The following is a 19,722-nucleotide window of genomic DNA, read 5'->3' as shown; positions in this document are numbered from 1 at the left end:
AATACACGACAACAAGCTTTCACCCTCACGGCGAGACGAGATGAAGAATCGCATTCAAAACAATTCAGACATCAGTTACTGAGTCAGACTTCACATATACTGGCATGAAAGTTAAGAATCCGTTGATAAAGAAAATCAAGACAATTACATTATGTACATCCCATGATTCTTAACGTCTAAAATATAATGATAAAAACTTAAGAGTCGCCATACCTTCAGAGGAAGAATCTGTGGACCAAGAACGAAATCCTATGAATATATACTCCAAAAGGCACACTAAGGTAAATGTATCAAAATCTCAGAAAACTTGTTTCTTCTTCTTCTTCTTCTTCTTCTTCTTCTTCTTCTCCTTCGTTCATGGGCTTAAACTCCCACGTTCACTCATGTTTTTAGAACGAGTGGATTTTTACGTGTATGACCATTTTTACCCCACCATTCAGGCAGCATACGCCGATTTCGGGGGAGGCATGCTGGGTATTTTCGTGTTTCTATAACCCACCAAACTCTGACATGGATTACAGGATCTTTTCCGTGCGCACTTGGTCTTGTGCTTGCGTGTACACACGAAGGGGGTTAAGCCAGCAGGTCTGCACATAAGTTGACCTGGGAGATCGACAAAATCTCCACTCTTAACCCACCAGGCGGCAGCGACCGGGATTCGAACTCACGACCTCCCCGGCGATTAGGAGGCCGACGTTTTACCACCTCGCCACTGCGCCCGTCGAAAACTTGTTTGTCACGGTATCTACCGCCTCTAGTATATACTATAGTTCTTACATTAGCAAACTATACCTGACTTCTTCATTGGTCGCAGCCCCAAACTTACATCTTAAACTTCCCTTCTATTGGCTGCTTCGTATGATATCGTCCTAACCCATCAATGCTATTACTTCTGCGTCTCAAACATTATAAACTCTGCTATAGCCCAACCGTCCCTCATATAACTATTTAGATTGCCAGCGGTCACTCTGGACCTTATCGCTATGTGTTGGTTTCTACTCCAAATCGCCATCCCCGTTTTTTGTCCGACTGTCAGGTAACCTTAAATTGTTCAACTCTATCATCAGCACGTTAAATGCTCCTTTCTTTAACTATCTTAATACCAAAAAAATAGATATAAACATTATTTACTAAAGAAAAAGACAAATAAAACTATCTAACAATTAACCCCGTTTAAAACCTAAAAATCATACAAGTTTTATTTTAAAGCTTAAAGAACAGTTACCAGGCCTGGGAATGAGTAAAAGTACTTTGGGCGTATTGACGGGAAATTTGTGCGTTTTAAGCATTTTTAAGGGCACACGGAGGCTCTTTTCTTACACAATTATATAAAAGGACTTCGTCGTATTTACGACGAAAGGTGTCTCATTCCCAGGCCTGAGTTATGAAAAACCAAGTCTAAAATTTTGAAATGCCGGTGCCCCTACCACTGTCCCTGCCAAGTAAAACAACGACAGATCAAAACACCCGGCACAAGCAAACCATGTCGTGAACATAGCTAACCTGCATCAGAGACATACATCTATGTCTCTGCCTGCATGAACTACCTAGAACCTAAGATGATGCTGGAAGTTGGGTTCGCACGAAGTACATGTAATACAATAGACGGCGGCTATAATAATTGATTTTATTGTTCGAAGACATTAGTTATCCCGAGTACACAACAATGCAAACGAAAACACAGAGAGAGAGAGAGAGAGAGAGAGAGAGAGAGAGAGAGAGAGAGAGAGAGAGAGAGAGAGAGAGAGAGAGAGAGAGAGAGAGAGAGAGAGAGAATCGTCCGTTCTTACCTCAAACTGGGATAAATGTCACAATCACGATACGCCGGCTTTTCCAATGTGAAGCTTCTTGAGCCGGTGAGCCATCCATTCACAACACTGTGTCTTCACGGTCTTACACTAGCAACAGTTCTGCGAAGCTTGGCAAAGCCTAGTTCCTATCACTGTGTGCTCAGAGCGCCAGTGCAAGCAGGAATAGAATACACATGTTTGTTGGGGTCTGCCTATGTGCGGCCCAACCAAAGAACTACTGAGGATGGAAATGCCATCCAGACTAGTTCAAGGTCTGGCCTGTCTTCCACTAATTAGCATCGGCACTTAGGTAATTACGTCCCTAGACACGGCAGTGTTATCACATGTGTAGACTGGCAACCACCGCATTGGAAGATAGCAACAACCAGAGACTCGTCGGTCTGATTGCTAAAGGGTACACATTTCTTGGACGTGTCTAGTGACACGAGTAACACCATGTCTTTGATGTCTGCAAGATCCGAGTAACAGCAGCTGGACTCCTTGGCGCACACTCACATTACGACGATCGACCGCAGGCTCTCCTCGCGCCAGTAGTGACCAACCTCTGCACGTGCATCATGATCGACACAAAATCAATCTTGACTGAGTGACCCACAGCATAGAAACTGAAGGCTGCATATATCTTGAAAGTTCACTGTAGTCAGTTTTGCCTCACATATCGCAAATGGGAGCGTATGTTCCAAGATAAGGGTCTCCTGCATCTCTGTATAGCACAGTTATAACGTGATAGTTGTACTTGTGAAATATGCTTCAGACAGTTTAGGCCAAGAAGAACAGATAAGCACTGATATTTAATTACAAGCGAGTTTGAACATTATCAAAACTGAATGAATCCAGAATGAAAACTGAAGGCTCACTTTTAATATTGACTACATGATGGGCAACGCAGTCAACACTGAACGTACTCATCAATCAATCAATCAATATGAGGCTTATATCGCGCGTATTCCGTGGGTACAGTTCTAAGCGCAGGGATTTATTATTTTATTTTTTAAAAATTTTTTTATGCAATTTATATCGCGCACATATTCAAGGCGCAGGGATTTATTTATGCCGTGTGAGATGGAATTTTTTACACAATACATCACGCATTCACATCGACCAGCAGATCGCAGCCATTTCGGCGCATATCCTACTTTTCACGGCCTATTATTCCAAGTCACACGGGTATTTTGGTGGACATTTTTTATCTATGCCTATACAATTTTGCCAGGAAAGACCCTTTTGTCGATCGTGGGATCTTTAACGTGCACACCCCAATGTAGTGTACACGAAGGGACCTCGGTTTTTCGTCTCATCCGAAGGACTAGCACTTGAACCCACCACCTAGGTTAGGAAAGGGGGGAGAAAATTGCTAACGCCCTGACCCAGGGTCGAACTCGCAACCTCTCGCTTCCGAGCGCAAGACAGTGCGTTACCACCCCGGCCACCCACCCACCCCGGCCACCCACCCACTCATAACCAAACAGTATTACCCGTGCCCATCATGTTATTGTGAAAAAGACCCCTGGTAGTTATCAAGGAAATATAGAGATGACTACTGATGTAATATAACCGTCACTGGTTGATAACACAATAAAAACCGGAGACAGCTGTTTATTCTGAAAACGTTATTAGTGTTTGTCAGCGCAACAAAAAAATGACTGGGCGTCCATTGACATGAATCTATATGATTTGTGAAACTTTGTCGAGATATTTCAGAGTCAAATACATACTTATTTACTAGGATAGAACACAGAGAATAAAGGAAGACCACTGATACGTTCACACTTGTAAGAGTTACAGTAACAGGACGGACAGAGGGAGGATGACACACGGACATTTACGTTGATAACAAGCTGTAAAGAAAACTAAGCTCGCAAAGGCTCTCATTTGCCATGAACGAAACACTATCAGTGTAGATAGTCATAAATCCAATGACAATTAGCGTGTAACCTATACATACACCCTTGCGCGCTCGCGCTGACACACACACACACACACACAAACAAAGAAGCACACACACACACACGCGCACACTAGCGCGCGCGCACACACACACACACACACACACACTTACACACAGCCACTTCCGCCTACAACTCAGCCATCCTGGAACGTTGAACAATCTCAGTTACCCGGAAACAAAACACTGCCGAGACTGGCGAGAGACTGATCATGCCGATGGATTCACAGACACACCATGCCAATGCTGCGGTCGCAACACGCGGTATTCCAATACATTGTTAGTCACAATCTAAGCTGTTTGAACATTGTTGTTGATGAATCCCCGTTTACCAAGACACAAACACATGCCACCATGAGAACTTAGAATCTAACGTTGTTATGCGAGAGTAGGACAACCTCGCCTCAACTCTCGTAAACGTTTTGCCCCTTCGCCGCCGTTCGCGCTGATTAGTGAAACACAGAAAGAGTCTACCGTTACCAATCGAAACAACAGATGCTTCTCAAGAGGAAATGAAGACAAAAGTAAGACACACTGATGTAGAAAGAGCCTTCTGGATAGAATGCCGACTTAAAAGCCCTATTGTGAACGCAGTGAATGACAGTGAGAAATGACATTTACAATCATTCGACTATGGACCGGCTCCTAATATGGACAGGCTCCTAATATAGACCGGCTCCTAATATGGACCGGCTCCTAATATGGACCGGCTTTCTTTTCTTTCTTTATTTGGTGTTTAACGTCGTTTTCAACCACGAAGGTTATATCGCGACGGGGAAAGGGGGGGAGAAGGGATAGAGCCACTTGTTAATTGTTTCTTGTTCACAAAAGCACTAATCAAAAAATTGCTCCAGGGGCTTGCAACGTAGTACAATATATGACCTTACTGGGAGAATGCAAGTTTCCAGTACAAAGGACTTAACATTTCTTACATACTGCTTGACTAAAATCTTTACAAACATTGACTATATTCTATACAAGAAACACTCAGGGACCTATATTTAATATAGGTCTATGAAACACTTAACAAGGGTAAAAGGAGAAACAGAATCCGTTAGTCGACTCTTACGACATGCTGGGGAGCATCGGGTAAATTCTTCCCCCTAACCCGCGGGGGGTATGGACCGGCTCCTAATATGGACCGGCTCCTAATATGGACCGGCTCCTAATATGGACCGGCTCCTAATATGGACCGGCTCCTAATATGGACCGGCTCCTGTTGTGACAAACTAACGGCGCTAGAGCGCTCAAAACAATTTCATTCGCTGTATTCACCCTCTCTGGATAAGTTGCACATGTCAAAACAGTTGCATAGATACACAAACCTCAAAACCGTTAGTCTTTTTCTCTTTTTTACATTTAGTCAAGTTTTGACTAAATGTTTTAACGTAGAGGGGGAATCGAAACGAGGGTCGTGGTGTATGTGCGTGTGTCTGTCTGTCTGTCTGTGTGTGTGTGTAGAGCGATTCAGACTAAACTACTGGACCGATCTTTATGAAATTTGACATGAGAGTTCCTGGGTATGAAATCCCCGAACGTTTTTTTCATTTTTTTGATAAATGTCTTTGATGACGTCATATCCGGCTTTTCGTGAAAGTTGAGGCGGCACTGTCACGCCCTCATTTTTCAACCAAATTGGTTGAAATTTTGGTCAAGTAATCTTCGACGAAGCCCGGACTTCGGTATTGCATTTCAGCTTGGTGGCTTAAAAATTAATTAATGACTTTGGTCATTAAAAATCTGAAAATTGTAAAAAAAAATAAAAATTTATGAAACGATCCAAATTTACGTTTATCTTATTCTCCATCATTTGCTGATTCCAAAAACATATAAATATGTTATATTCGGATTAAAAACAAGCTCTGAAAATTAAATATATAAAAATTATTATCAAAATTAAATTGTCGAAATCAATTTAAAAACACTTTCATCTTATTCCTTGTCGGTTCCTGATTCCAAAAACATATAGATATGATATGTTTGGATTAAAAACACGCTCAGAAAGTTAAAACAAAGAGAGGTACAGAAAAGCGTGCTATCCTTCTTAGCGCAACTACTACCCCGCTCTTCTTGTCAATTTCACTGCCTTTGCCATGAGCGGTGGACTGACGATGCTACGAGTATACGGTCTTGCTGAAAAATGGCATTGCGTTCAGTTTCATTCTGTGAGTTCGACAGCTACTTGACTAAATATTGTATTTTCGCCTTACGCGACTTGTTATATTTAGTCAAGTTTTGACTAAATATTTTAACATCGAGGGGGAATCGAAACGAGGGTCGTGGTGTATGTGTGTGCGTGCGTGCGTGTGTGCGTGCGTGTAGAGCGATTCAGACCAAACTACTGGACCGATCTTTATGAAATTTGACATGAGAGTTCCTGGGTATGATATCCCCGAACGTTTTTTTAATTTTTTTGATAAATGTCTTTGATGACGTCATATCCGGCTTTTCGTGAAAGTTGAGGCGGCACTGTCACGCCCTCATTTTTCAACCAAATTGGTTGAAATTTTGGTCAAGTAATCTTCGACGAAGCCCGGACTTCGGTATTGCATTTCAGCTTGGTGGCTTAAAAATTAATTAATGACTTTGGTCATTAAAAATCTGAAAATTGTAAAAAAAAAATAAAAATTTATAAAACGATCCAAATTTACGTTTATCTTATTCTCCATCATTTGCTGATTCCAAAAACATATAAATATGTTATATTCGGATTACAAACAAGCTCTGAAAAATTAAATATATAAAAATTATTATCAAATTTTTTTTTTCGAAATCAATTTAAAAACACTTTCATCTTATTCCTTGTCGGTTCCTGATTCCAAAAATATATAGATATGATATGTTTGGATTAAAAACACGCTCAGAAAGTTAAAACGAAGAGAGGTACAGAAAAGCGTGCTATCCTTCTCAGCGCAACGAATACCCCGCTCTTCTTGTCAATTCCACGGGCACTGCCTTTGCCACGGGCGGTGGAGTGACGATGCTACGAGTATACGGTCTTGCTGCGTTGCGTTGCGTTCAGTTTCATTCTGTGAGTTCGACAGCTACTTGACTAAATATTGTATTTTCGCCTTACGCGACTTGTTTACATTTAGTCAAGTTTTGACTAAATGTTTTAACGTAGAGGGGGAATCGAGACGAGGGTCGTGGTGTATGTGTGTGTGTCTGTCTGTCTACCTGTGCGTGTGTGTGTGTAGAGCGATTCAGACTAAACTACTGGACCGATCTTTATGAAATTTTACATGAGAGTTCCTGGGAATGATATCCCCGGATGTTTTTTCGTTTTTTCGATAAATGTCTTTGATGACGTCATATCCGGCTTTTTGTAAAAGTTGAGGCGGCACTGTCACACCCTCATTTTTCAATCAAATTGATTGAAATTTTGGCCAAGCAATCTTCGGCGCCAGAGTGTGTGTGTGTGTGTGTGTGTTAGTGTGTGTGTTTGTGTGTGTGTGTTGTGTGTGTTTGTGTGTGAATGTTTGTGTGTGTGTGTGTTGTGTGTGTGTGTGTGTGTGTGTTTGTTTGTTTGTGAATGTTTGTTTGTGTGTGTTGTGTTGTGTGTGTGTGCGCGCGTGTGTGCGCGCCCGTGCGTGCTTGTGAAACTGAGAGAGAGAGACTCGGAAAGAGAGAGGCAGAGGAAGGGGAGAGAGAAACTGTCTGATTGTTCTGACTGCTCTTTATTTTAGAGAGTGGGGGGGGGGGGGGGGGGGCAGAATTGAAATGGCGCATCCGCACTAAGGTTAATGACTTTTTGATTTTGTAAATGAGTGCGTTTGCGTGGGGTTGCCTCACATAAGCAGCGTAACATAACACACCAACTGCACAGGATTTAATGGATAAATAATTGCAGAGCTTATCGTAACACAGAGACTTGCTAATCTGCATAATTGATCAAGTAAATGCCGCTCCATAAAACAACATAGACATCGAACATGTCGCGTTGCAACAATCCACTTCATTATTAATTCATTCAGAACGCAACAGCCCGAAAACCGAATTAGACTGCATTTGCAGGGACGCAATTCTTTAAGTAGAACGCTGAAACTGTTATCCCTTGGTATGCAGTTACCTCCCATTTACCCCCGCTTATTATGTTTCTTGGTTGCTCCTTTGGTTTTTACATTTAGTCAAGTTTTGACTAAATGTTTTAACGTAGAGGGGGGAATCGAGACGAGGGTGTGGTGTATGTGTGTGTGTGTGTGTGCGTGTGTGTGTGTGTGTAGAGCGATTCAGACTAAACTACTGGGCCGATCTTTATGAAATTTGACATGCGAGTTCCTGGGTATGATATCCCCGGACGTTTTTTTCTTTTTTTCGATAAATACCTTTGATGACGTCATATCCGGCTTTTTGTAAAAGTTGAGGCGGCACTGTCACACCCTCATTTTTCAATTAAATTGATTGAAATTTTGACAAAGCAATCTTCGACGAAGGCCGGGGTTTGGTATTGCATTTCAGCTTGGTGGCTTAAAAACTAATGAGTGAGTTTGGTCATTAAAAATCGGAAACTTGTAATTAAAATTATTTTTTTATTAAACGATCTAAAAACAATTTCATCTTATTCTTCGTCATTTTCTGATTCCAAAAACATATACATATGTTATATTTGGATTAAAAACAATCTCTGAAAATTAAAAAATTAAAAATTATGATCAACATTAAATTTCCGAAATCGATTTAAAAACTATTTCATCTTATTCCTTGTCGGTTCCTGATTCCAAAAACATATAGATATGATATGTTTGGATTAAAAACACGCTCAGAAAGTTAAAACGAAGAGAGGTACAGTAAAGCGTGCTATGAAGCACAGCGCAACCGCTGCCGCGCCAAACAGGCTCGTCACTTTCACTGCGTTTTGCACTCGCGGCGGGACTACGTTCAGTTTCATTCTGTGAGTTCCACAGCTTGACTAAATGTAGTAATTTCGCCTTACGCGACTTGTTGTTGTTGTTGTTGCAGCAATGCTGATGTTGTAAATGTTGTTTTTCTTCTTTATATTTAGTCAAGTTTTGACTAAATATTTTAACATCGAGGGGGAATCGAAACGAGGGTCGTGGTGTATGTGCGTGTGTCTGTCTGTCTGTCTGTGTGTGTGTGTAGAGCGATTCAGACTAAACTACTGGACCGATCTTTATGAAATTTGACATGAGAGTTCCTGGGTATGAAATCCCCGAACGTTTTTTTCATTTTTTTGATAAATATCTTTGATGACGTCATATCCGGCTTTTCGTGAAAGTTGAGGCGGCACTGTCACGCCCTCATTTTTCAACCAAATTGGTTGAAATTTTGGTAAAGTAATCTTCGACGAAGCCCGGACTTCGGTATTGCATTTCAGCTTGGTGGCTTAAAAATTAATTAATGACTTTGGTCATTAAAAATCTGAAAATTGTAAAAAAAATTAAAAATTTATAAAACGATCCAAATTTACGTTTATCTTATTCTCCATCATTTTCTAATTCCAAAAACATATAAATATGTTATATTTGGATTAAAAACAAGCTCTGAAAATTAAATATATAAAAATTATTATCAAAATTAAATTGTCCAAATCAATTTAAAAACACTTTCATCTTATTCCTTGTCGGTTCCTGATTCCAAAAACATATAGATATGATATGTTTGGATTATAAACACGCTCAGAAAGTTAAAACAAAGAGAGGTACAGAAAAGCGTGCTATCCTTCTTAGCGCAACTATTACCCCGCTCTTCTTGTCAATTTCACTGCCTTTGCCATGAGCGGTGGACTGACGATGCCACGAGTATACGGTCTTGCTGAAAAATGGCATTGCGTTCAGTTTCATTCTGTGAGTTCGACAGCTACTTGACTAAATATTGTATTTTCGCCTTACGCGACTTGTTTTCTTCTCCTTTTATTTTGTTGCTTTTTTTTTTTTTTTTTTTGGTTCGTTTTTACATTTAGTTGACAAGTTTTGACTAAATGTTTTAACATAGAGGGGGGACATTTAGTCAAGTTTTGACTAAATGTTTTAACATAGAGGGGGGAATCGAGACGAGGGTCGTGGTGTATGTGTGTCTGTCTGTCTGTCTGTCTGTGTGTGTGTGTGTAGAGCGATTCAGACTAAACTACTGGACCGATCTTTATGAAATTTTACATGGGAGTTCCTAAGTATGATATCCTCAGACGTTTTTTTCATTTTTTTGATAAATGTCTTTGATGACGTCATATCCGGCTTTTCGTGAAAGTTGAGGCGGCACTGTCACGCTCTCATTTTTCAACCAAATTGGTTGAAATTTTGGTCAAGTAATCTCCGACGAAGCCCGGACTTCGGTATTGCATTTCAGCTTGGTGGCTTAAAAATTAATTAATTGGTCATTAAAAATCTGAAAATTGTAAAAAAAACAAAAAATGTATAAAACGATCCAAATTTACGTTCATCTTATTCTCCATCATTTTCTGATTCCAAAAACATATAAATATGTTATATTTGAATTAAAAACAAGCTCTGAAAATTAAAAATATAAAAATTATGATCAAAATTAAATTTTCGAAATCAATTTAAAAACACTTTCATCTTATTCCTTGTCGGTTCCTGATTCCAAAAACATATAGATATGATATGTTTGGATTGAAAACACGCTCAGAAAGTTAAAACGAAGAGAGGTACAGAAAAGCGTGCTATCCTTCTCAGCGCAACTACTACCCCGCTCTTCTTGTCAATTTCACTGCCTTTGCCATGAGCGGTGGACTGACGATGCTTCGAGTATACGGTCTTGCTGCGTTGCATTGCGTTCAGTTTCATTCTGTGAGTTCGACAGCTACTTGACTAAATGTTGTATTTTCGCCTTACGCGACTTGTTATCTTCTATTTTTACATTTAGTCAAGTTTTGTCGACTAAATGCTTTCAGATAGACTGGAATGGAGACGAGGGTGAATGTGCATGTGTATGTGTGTGTGTACGTGGAGAGCGATTCCCAGAATACTGCTGGAGCTATCTTCATGAAACCGAACATACAATTTCTTCCAGCTGATACCCCCAGACCTTTTTTGTGTATTTTTTGCGATGCATGTCTTAGATGACATCATATCCGGCTATTTGTAAAAGTGAGGTGGCACTGTGATTACCCAATTTTTCAACCTATTTGATTGACATTTTTCTCAAGCAATCTTTGATTGAGTCCGGACTATGGATTTGCATATCAGCTCGTAAGCTTCTACATTATTATTTTGCGAGACGGAGAGACAGACAGACAGCCAGACAGACAGACAGAGACAAACAGACAGAGAGAGACTGAGACAGACAGTGAGAAACATGGATCACTACCTACTGAATACGACTGACTTGACTGCAAAAATATTGTTCTAAAGGTAACACACAGTTTGCTGATTCTCTATTATTTATCCCGTTAGCTTCAAGTTTGATTGTCGCTACATTTAGAACGTTATTCGGAACCTGGTTGTTGTGCCTGTTGTTTTTACTGCTTTATGTTCGGGTAATCGATATGCAAAAGCGTCGACTGGCTGACCTCGGCTGTACTTACTTGTTACACGACACTTGAGATTGCCACAAGTTCTCAAACGTCGTATAGTTGTGTTCTTTTATTCTACGTCGCCCGTCTTCGCAGCAACAGAAAACAACTCGTCAAATTGAGTTCGAGGATTTATTCAGCATTCAATACATACAACTGCACACCGTAGCAGAACTCAAATAGAAGCTTTTCAACATTCAAATCGCGCTGGCATATATAGTAAATACTCAATCTCGAGAATATTCCAGACCGAACATGATACAACTACATTATACGAGCCGTGCATGGACTAAACTAGCGACATTCTCTATGACGTACATCAAAAAGCGCCGACGCACTTAATCCGAACGAACGCCACGAACTCACGACTAAAACAGCATGGTAAACAACTTGTTTTGACAGGACTAGAAAGTTCACCTGCATTCTCGTCCAAGCATAAATATTGTGTTTACAAAATATTATATCGGTACTTTCCCACAAAGTAAAAATAAGTCAACTACATGCAACACACAAAACTGAACCAAAGCTCAGCAACGGTAGCGTTTCCTAACATTACCCCCAACACCAGAAGAAATTTACCTAATTTCTTTCAATCATTGAAACGCTACCTGTACACATATTATGTATACATAACAGATTGAAATCCAGGTATGTACATTAGTCTGTTGGAGAATGAACACAGTTTCACTCACATACTCGGCTGAGAAAATCTGCTCCAACATTGTCTGAACCCTTGATCGATTCCACTCGCATATCAAAGTTCTGCAAGTACATCACCCACCTCATGATACGATTATTCACAAACTTCGCAGAGTTCAGGTAGGTGAGGGGTTTGTGATCAGTCTGAAGCACGAATTTCACCCCTTGGAGGTAGAGTTCAAATTTCTTGATTCCCCACACGATGGCTAAACACTCTTTCTCCATGGTCGAGTAGTTCTTCTCGGCTCCTGACAGCTTCTTGCTGGCATAGCTGACCGGAAACGGTTTACCTCCATGCTCTTGCATCAGCATGGCGCCGATCCCTTCGTCCGATGCGTCTGTACGCAAGATGAACTCTTTGGCAGTATCAGGAAGGCGCAGCACCGGGTCTCGTGACATCAGGTCGCGCACGGTCTGGTATGCCTTCTCCTGAGCTGATCCCCAGAATATTCGGTTGGGGCATCCTTTTCGGGTCATGTCCGACAAAGGCGCCGTTATGGCGGCGAAGTTTGGAATGAACTCTCTGTAGTACCCAGCCAATCCAAGGAAGGATTGCACCTGCTTCTTGGTTTCAGGACGTGGCGCATTGAGGATCTTGGTGACGTTTTCCAACAAAAGCCCCTTTTGCTGGTCTTCCGTCAGGTCAGGTCCTAACTTGACGTCATCCACTCCCTCTTTCTTGTAGAGGTCTCCCAACTCCAGTAGTTCCTCACCGTCGAACTCGTCTAGTTTGGCTGGTTCTTCCACACTTGCTGCGACCTGTACTGCTTCCGGAGGTCTCTCCACATACAGTTTCAGGAGGTTAGCGTGGTAGATCTTGGACTTCTTGCCGACATTCACCTTGTAGTTGTTGATCCCTACCACGGCCTCAACCTCGTATGGGCCTTTCCACTGCATCAGTTGTTTGTTGTGATCAGTGGGAAGCAGTATCAGCACTTTGTTACCTGGTGTAAACTTCCTGTTTACGGCTTTGCGGTCGTAGTAGTGCTTTCCGCTATCCTGAGACTTTCTCAAGTTTTCTCTCGCAATCTCGAGAGTCTCCTCCAGTTTCTCTCGCAACTCGAACACGTACTGGTAACTGTTCTTCACTTCAGGTGTGTCCACATCTTTCGTCCACAATTCCTTTAGTATCTGCATCGGGCCTCTCACGGTCCGCCCGTACATCAGCTCGAACGGGGAGAATCCAGTGGACTCTTGTGGCACCTCCCTGTATGCAAACAGCAAGGCATTGATGTAGCGATGCCACTGCCTTGGCTGCTCACTGCATAGTTTCTTCAGCGTGGACTTCAGCGTCGCATTGAATTTTTCTACCAGCCCATTGCACATCGGGTGATAGGGTGTCGTAGTCAAGTGACGAATGCTCAGCAGCCTGTTGACCTCTTCCATGCATTCAGAGACAAACTGTGTCCCCAGGTCTGTGAGGATCTCTTCAGGAACCCCAATTCTGCTGAAAATGTCCACAAGTGCCTCGGCAACAGTCTCTGTGTCAATTTTCTTCAGAGGCACGGCTTCTGGGTACCTGGTTGCATAGTCTACCAGGGTCAGTACCCAACGATGACCCGCTTCACTTGGCGGTTTGATCTCGCCGATGAGGTCAATGGCCACCCTCTTGAAAGGTCGGTCGATCAAAGGCATCTTCTGCAACGGTACTTTCGGGACCCTTCCTCGAGGTATGGTTTTCTGGCAAATATCGCACGATCGGCAGAATCGAGTCACATCTGCATGCAGTCCTGGCCAGTAAAACGCAGCCTGGATTCTGTCCGATGTCTTCTTGACCCCCAGGTGACCTCCCATAATAGAGTCGTGGGCCACCTCCATCACCTGGCGCCTAAGTGGTTGAGGCACCAGAACTTGACGTAATGTCTTCCCACCGTTGACTCTCGCGTGCTGGAACACTCTGTACAGAATCTTGGCCTTCACTTCAAATTGCACAGTGCCTTCGCCCTTAGTCATCTCCTTGACAGGACGACTCCTGTACTTTGTTAAGGTCGAATCAGCTTCCTGTAGCTGAATCAGCCGATCCCTGTCCACGACAGCAGTTGCAGAACTGTTGGTGACCCTGAGTGGCGTAGTTGTTTTGTCCTTCTTCGCCTGGGCTCTGGTCGTCACAGCGCTTACAACCTGCGGCTGGTCGCGGCGATGCACAGTTGCTCTGTCATCTCGTAACAGTTCGCTGATATCTTCATTCGCGAATGGCAGTGGGTCTTCCTCCTCAACAGCAGGCTGAGCTGCGCCCATTCTCCATTCGACATCAGGGTCATCAGGACGTCTCGCACCCCCAATGTTCCCAATTAATAGATCGTACAAGGGCTTCTTCAGGCAGACGGCCTCAACTTCTCCGGTGAAGTATGGAGTATCTATCTGGATCTTTGCCACTGGTGCCCTCACGCATTTGCTGTCAGCCATGAGCGTCCACTTGAAGTCACCAGTGAACTTCTCTGTTGGCACCAGATCCTCTTTGACAATGACTCCATTGCAGCCCGAATCTCTGAGAACGGTCACTTCCTGCTTCTCAACAAATCCCTTCGACACGGGCATGTTCGACACTGACACAGCTGCGCTGGCGACGACAGAGATTGACTTGCCATTAGCGAGTAGAAGCTGGCCATCAGATAGACATTCTTCCACGTCCGATGGTGTATCCACTTGCTCGGCAGCCCTTGGTAGTATGACGCTGCTCGCACATACTTGTTGGTTCGAGCCACTCGTTTGCCTCTTGTTGTCGTAATGTCTCCGTCGATGTTCTTGCGCTTTGTCATTGACATGTCCGTTATTTTTCTTTTGGGGACAGTTGGCGACTCGGTGACCCTTGGCATTGCAATGGAAACACGTTATGTTCTGCCCTTCATTGGATGATGGTGCGGACTCAGTTTGTCCCTTGGCAGGTTGGTTTCCCTGGTTTCCGCTCTTCTGGAAAGGTTTCGATGACTTTGACGTCCCCAGGGTCCTTCCATGAGCAATGAGATAACGCTCAGCAGCATCAGTAATGTCCTTCAAACCCCGCAGTTTTTGCTCTTCCAAGCGGGTCGCCAGGTCCTTCGGGCAGGCATTAAGGAACTGCTCCTTCACGATCAAGTCCCGCAGACTCTCGTATGACTGCTCTTCACCTGATAACTCCACCCACTTCTGCAGGTATGACGACAGGCGCTCCACAAACTGGCTCGGTGTCTCTCCAGACAATGATTGGCATTCGCGGAAGCGTTGACGGTAGCCTCTTTCAGTGAAGTTGTAGCAACGCAACAGAGCTTCCTTCAGTACATCATAGTCTCTGGCGTCATCGTTTGAGAGTCTAGAGTAGACCTCAAGTGCTGCCCCAGTCAAATGTGCGCTGAGTTGAATCGCCCAGTCGTCGCGCTGCCATCTAGCACTCTCAGCGAACCTCTCGAATCTTGCAAGGTAGCAGTCGATCTGGTCCTTCCCGTCAGCGAATGCTGGAAGTTTCGGTGCCCTGTGTAACATTTGCTGCTGGTTATCTCTTTGGCGTGGTGCCTCGTGCTCATTTTGAACACGCACCATTTCTGTCTGAAGCTCTAAACGCTTCGTCTCCATTTCTATCTGGAGCTCTAAGCGTTTCAGCTCAATTTGCCTTTCTTCACGCTGTGCTTCTCTTTCTCTTTCTTCACGCTGCGCTTGTCTTTCTTTATCTTCACGCTCACGCTGCGCTTGTCTTTCTTCACGCTCACGCTGCGCTTGTCTTTCTTCACGCTCACGCTGCGCTTGTCTTTCTTCACGCTGCGCTAGCAGTCGTGTCTGGGACTCGACGAACTCCGTCAGCTGCTTGCCTTTCAGTCCCAGTTCAACTCCTTTTGCCCAGAACTCAGCCATTCTGGTCTTTTCCGGTGCGTTCGTCTGTATTCTTTCACAGCCCCGAACGTAGACGAATGTAGTCTTCTAAAAGAACACAGTCTCTACTGCACCTCCGATGCTTCTCTCGTCGCTGTTCACCTTCGTAGACGCAGGCTGCCACCCTCCTCGTCTAACGTGACGGCGCACTCTGCTCACGATACGTACACGACGTACCTCAGTCGTATTTCGTAGTATTAATGCACTAGCTCCGCGACGAAGTCCGTCTCGTCCAAACGGCAGCTAACCTCTGTAATCCCGATACACTCCGGCGTCGCTCACCGTACCGAGCTGCGGCGATTACCAAACTCTTCACCAGTCACACCGAATCCACGGTTCTGTAGTCTCAATACTGATCCCTCAGGATACACCCGATTGATGGCTACCTCCTGTGACTGTCTTGACTGTCTTTGTTGCTGGAAAACCCTTGGCGTTAAACGTAGATCCTTGGCTTGGCCCCCAATTGTTACACGACACTTGAGATTGCCACAAGTTCTCAAACGTCGTATAGTTGTGTTCTTTTATTCTACGTCGCCCGTCTTCGCAGCAACAGAAAACAACTCGTCAAATTGAGTTCGAGGATTTATTCAGCATTCAATACATACAACTGCACACCGTAGCAGAACTCAAATAGAAGCTTTTCAACATTCAAATCGCGCTGGCATATATAGTAAATACTCAATCTCGAGAATATTCCAGACCGAACATGATACAACTACATTATACGAGCCGTGCATGGACTAAACTAGCGACATTCTCTATGACGTACATCAAAAAGCGCCGCCGACGCACTTAATCCGAACGAACGCCACGAACTCACGACTAAAACAGCATGGTAAACAACTTGTTTTGACAGGACTAGAAAGTTCACCTGCATTCTCGTCCAAGCATAAATATTGTGTTTACAAAATATTATATCGGTACTTTCCCACAAAGTAAAAATAAGTCAACTACATGCAACACACAAAACTGAACCAAAGCTCAGCAACGGTAGCGTTTCCTAACATTACTGTCAAGGTTATTGACTGCTTATTTCAGCTGAACTGTCTTATCCACAGACACTTGAAGACAAACCTCAATGAAATTAACGTGTGTGTATGTTGTGTGTGTGTGTGAGAGAGAGAGAGAGAGAGAGAGAGAGAGAGAGAGAGAGAGAGAGAGAGAGAGAGAGAGAGAGAGGTTGGTTTGTTGGTGTTGATGTTTTTTTTATTACATTTAGTCAAGTTTTGACTAAATGTTTTAACATAGAGGGGGAATCGAGACGAGGGTCGTGGTGTATGTGTGTGTGTGTGTGTGTGTGTGTGTGGGTGGGTGTGTGTGTGTGTGTGTCTGTGCGTGTGTGTGTGTAGAGCGATTCAGAGTAAACTACTCGACTGATCTTTATGAAATTTTACAAGAGAGTTCCTGGGTATGATATCCTCAGATGGTTTTTTCATTTTTTCGATAAATGTCTTTGATTTCAACATGAAGGCTAAAAAATTAATTAATGACTTTGGTCATTAAAAATCTGAAAATTGTAATTACAATTATTTTTTTATAAAAACGATCCAAAATTACTTTTATTTTATTCTTCATCATGTTCTGATTCCAAAAACATATAAATATGTTATAGTCGGATTAAAAACAAGCTCTGAAAATTAAAAGAGAGACAGAGAGAGAGAGAGAGAGAGAGAGAGAGAGAGAGAGAGAGAGAGAGAGAGAGAGAGAGAGAGAGAGAGAGAGAGAGAGAGAGAGAGAGAGAGATATTTAACTTGTGTATGAGTCGTGCGTGCACAGCAGACGACGAAGGTGACGGGGTGGGTTGTGAGTCGGGAATTTGGTGGGGAGGGCGAGTATGTTGACAAAAACAGGGGCCACAGACACACAAAGGGAAGGAAATGGTGATGTCACTGAGTTCGCGCCAAACAAAGTCAGCCTCATTGATCGTTTTGAAAATTACCATTCAAATGCTTTTCATTGTGCCGAAACGCGAGTTGCAAAATGTAATGCACCCAAACACTAAATCTTCCAGGCATAAGCTCTGAGCAATGACAACGCATTAGAAGCCTGGTTTAAAACGTTCAGCAAAGCGATCTAATGATCGTGTTGCGTTGCCGCTCAATGAACAATTTAATTCCTCGACATTTAAAAACGATAAATAACACGCTCGGCAGCAGAGGACACGGGTTTAATAATGCCTCTGATAATCTGTACGTAGCTGTAGTTTGTTTGCTTAACAAGCCGACCACGAAGGACCATATCAGGGCGGTGCTGCTTTGACTGACATATAACGTGCGCCACACACAAGACAGAAGTCGCAGCACAGGCTTCATGTCTCACCCAGTCCGAGTCACATTATTCTGACACCGGACCAACCAGTCCTAGCACTAACCCCATAATGCCACACGCCAGGCGGAGCAGCCACTACCGATTGCCAATTTTAAAGTCTTATGTATGACACGGCCGGGGTTCGAACCCACGACCTCCCGATCACGGGGCGGACGCCTTACCACTAGGCCAACCGTGCCAGTAATTCATTTTAGTTAAACTGTAGATATATGCTCGAAAAGGGAATTATGTCAGCTGTACATATCATTTGTTCGATTGATGGTACTTTGTATAGGCATCCTGTGACAGCCTGTCAAACAAGGTCACCCCTAAAATCGACCTGACAAAAACCATAGCCCCGTATTTTAAAATCTGCAAAAAATCAGAATATGCACTAACCAAACACTTGTAACAACCATTGGAAAGGCCATTCAATTTCCTGTTCAGAACATTATAAGATGTTTGGTGGCTTGTTGACAGACCAGCTTTTTTGTTGGTCCAAGGGGACCATATCGTCTTTTGTTTCATCTTTATCGACCAAGGCCGAAGGCCGCGGTTGATAAATATGAGACACTGAAAGGCGATATGCTCCCCGAGGACCAACAACAAAATGCTGGTCTGACGACAAGCCACCAAACATCGTTTTTGTCATCATTTTGGTTGTGCAACAAAATGCACAAGAACCCACAGGGAGACGAATTTTTAGAATCTAACTCCGGGCCACAAAGCATCGTCACATCACAGTAGCTCGAGATAACACGTCAACCGTGTATGTGACGTCAAACGTAGCTTGTTGACGCTTTTCTTCCAGTCTGAAAATGTACAGAGCTGCGATCATACGTGTGAGTTCAGTAAGTGTTGAGCATTATTTCTTTTCTTTTTAAGTGTTTATGACTTTTCGTTGTGGATTTTGCGATTACAGAGATAAGTTGCAAATTAACCATGAGTCGCCGCGGTAAATATCAACATTGATTGGGTCTTTGAGAGTAAATGCTTACAATCGTTGTCCTCGGAAACAAATCCAAAGCCGCGATGGTTCCACACATCAAACAATCAGCCTGATTGGCTTTTACTTTGACAATCCACGTTTCACCTGAAAGCTCAAACCCATTCACCACCTCGATTTATTGCATGGGGAACATGAGATTTATTTCCCAGGTGCTTGTGAATGAAAACTCGTAAAAATGATGACAATTTGTTTTATGCACCTGACTTCTCTAGTCTTTATGTAGCCTCTTGTCAAAGGCGGTAGGTGTCAACCGTTTCAGAGGCCCAAAAAGGCACGTTTTGCGGCCATTTTTGAGGGGGTCCTCCACCCAAAGAGCCATATCTGCTCAAGTTCTCAATGATTTGCTTTGGAAATTTTAGAAGTTATGACCAATAGGCTGACCTAAATCGGTGTTTACTTTTGCGAATGTGTATAATAAGCGTGTTGTATTACGTACATTTTCCGAAAGAACTAAACAAATATTCATATTAATTCAGGGTTTTAGGTTAAAAAAATCGTGACTTTGCATGCTAAGCAAAAAATGGATGAGGCGATAGGTGCCAAAGTTTGAGGCAGATCCGAATGCTGGTTTACATTTGCTGGAGATGGGAACGCACAAGAAAATGTTTCGATCACCGTC

At 43.0% G+C, this 19,722-nt stretch overlaps 1 protein-coding gene across 3 annotated transcripts in view; it reads right to left on the bottom strand.

The window, feature by feature from the left end:
- Window positions 1-19,722, bottom strand: part of LOC138983006 (potassium channel subfamily K member 18-like) — an 85,496-nt gene that overhangs the window by 54,007 nt on the left and 11,767 nt on the right. Inside the window, exon 1 of one of the 3 annotated variants that reach the window (XM_070356407.1) lies at window positions 1,791-2,374. The exons of the other annotated variants lie outside the window; for them this stretch is intronic. The gene's annotated coding sequence lies outside the window, so the exon portion shown is untranslated. Of the gene's footprint in view, window positions 1-1,790; window positions 2,375-19,722 lie in introns of those variants that run through there. 3 annotated transcript variants of the gene reach the window in all.

This window comes from Littorina saxatilis, linkage group LG12 (assembly GCF_037325665.1).
Source record: "Littorina saxatilis isolate snail1 linkage group LG12, US_GU_Lsax_2.0, whole genome shotgun sequence".
Lineage (NCBI taxonomy): Eukaryota > Metazoa > Mollusca > Gastropoda > Littorinimorpha > Littorinidae > Littorina > Littorina saxatilis.
The sequence above is the reverse complement of the archived record's forward strand: the minus strand, read 5'-3'. Positions and strand labels throughout refer to the sequence as shown.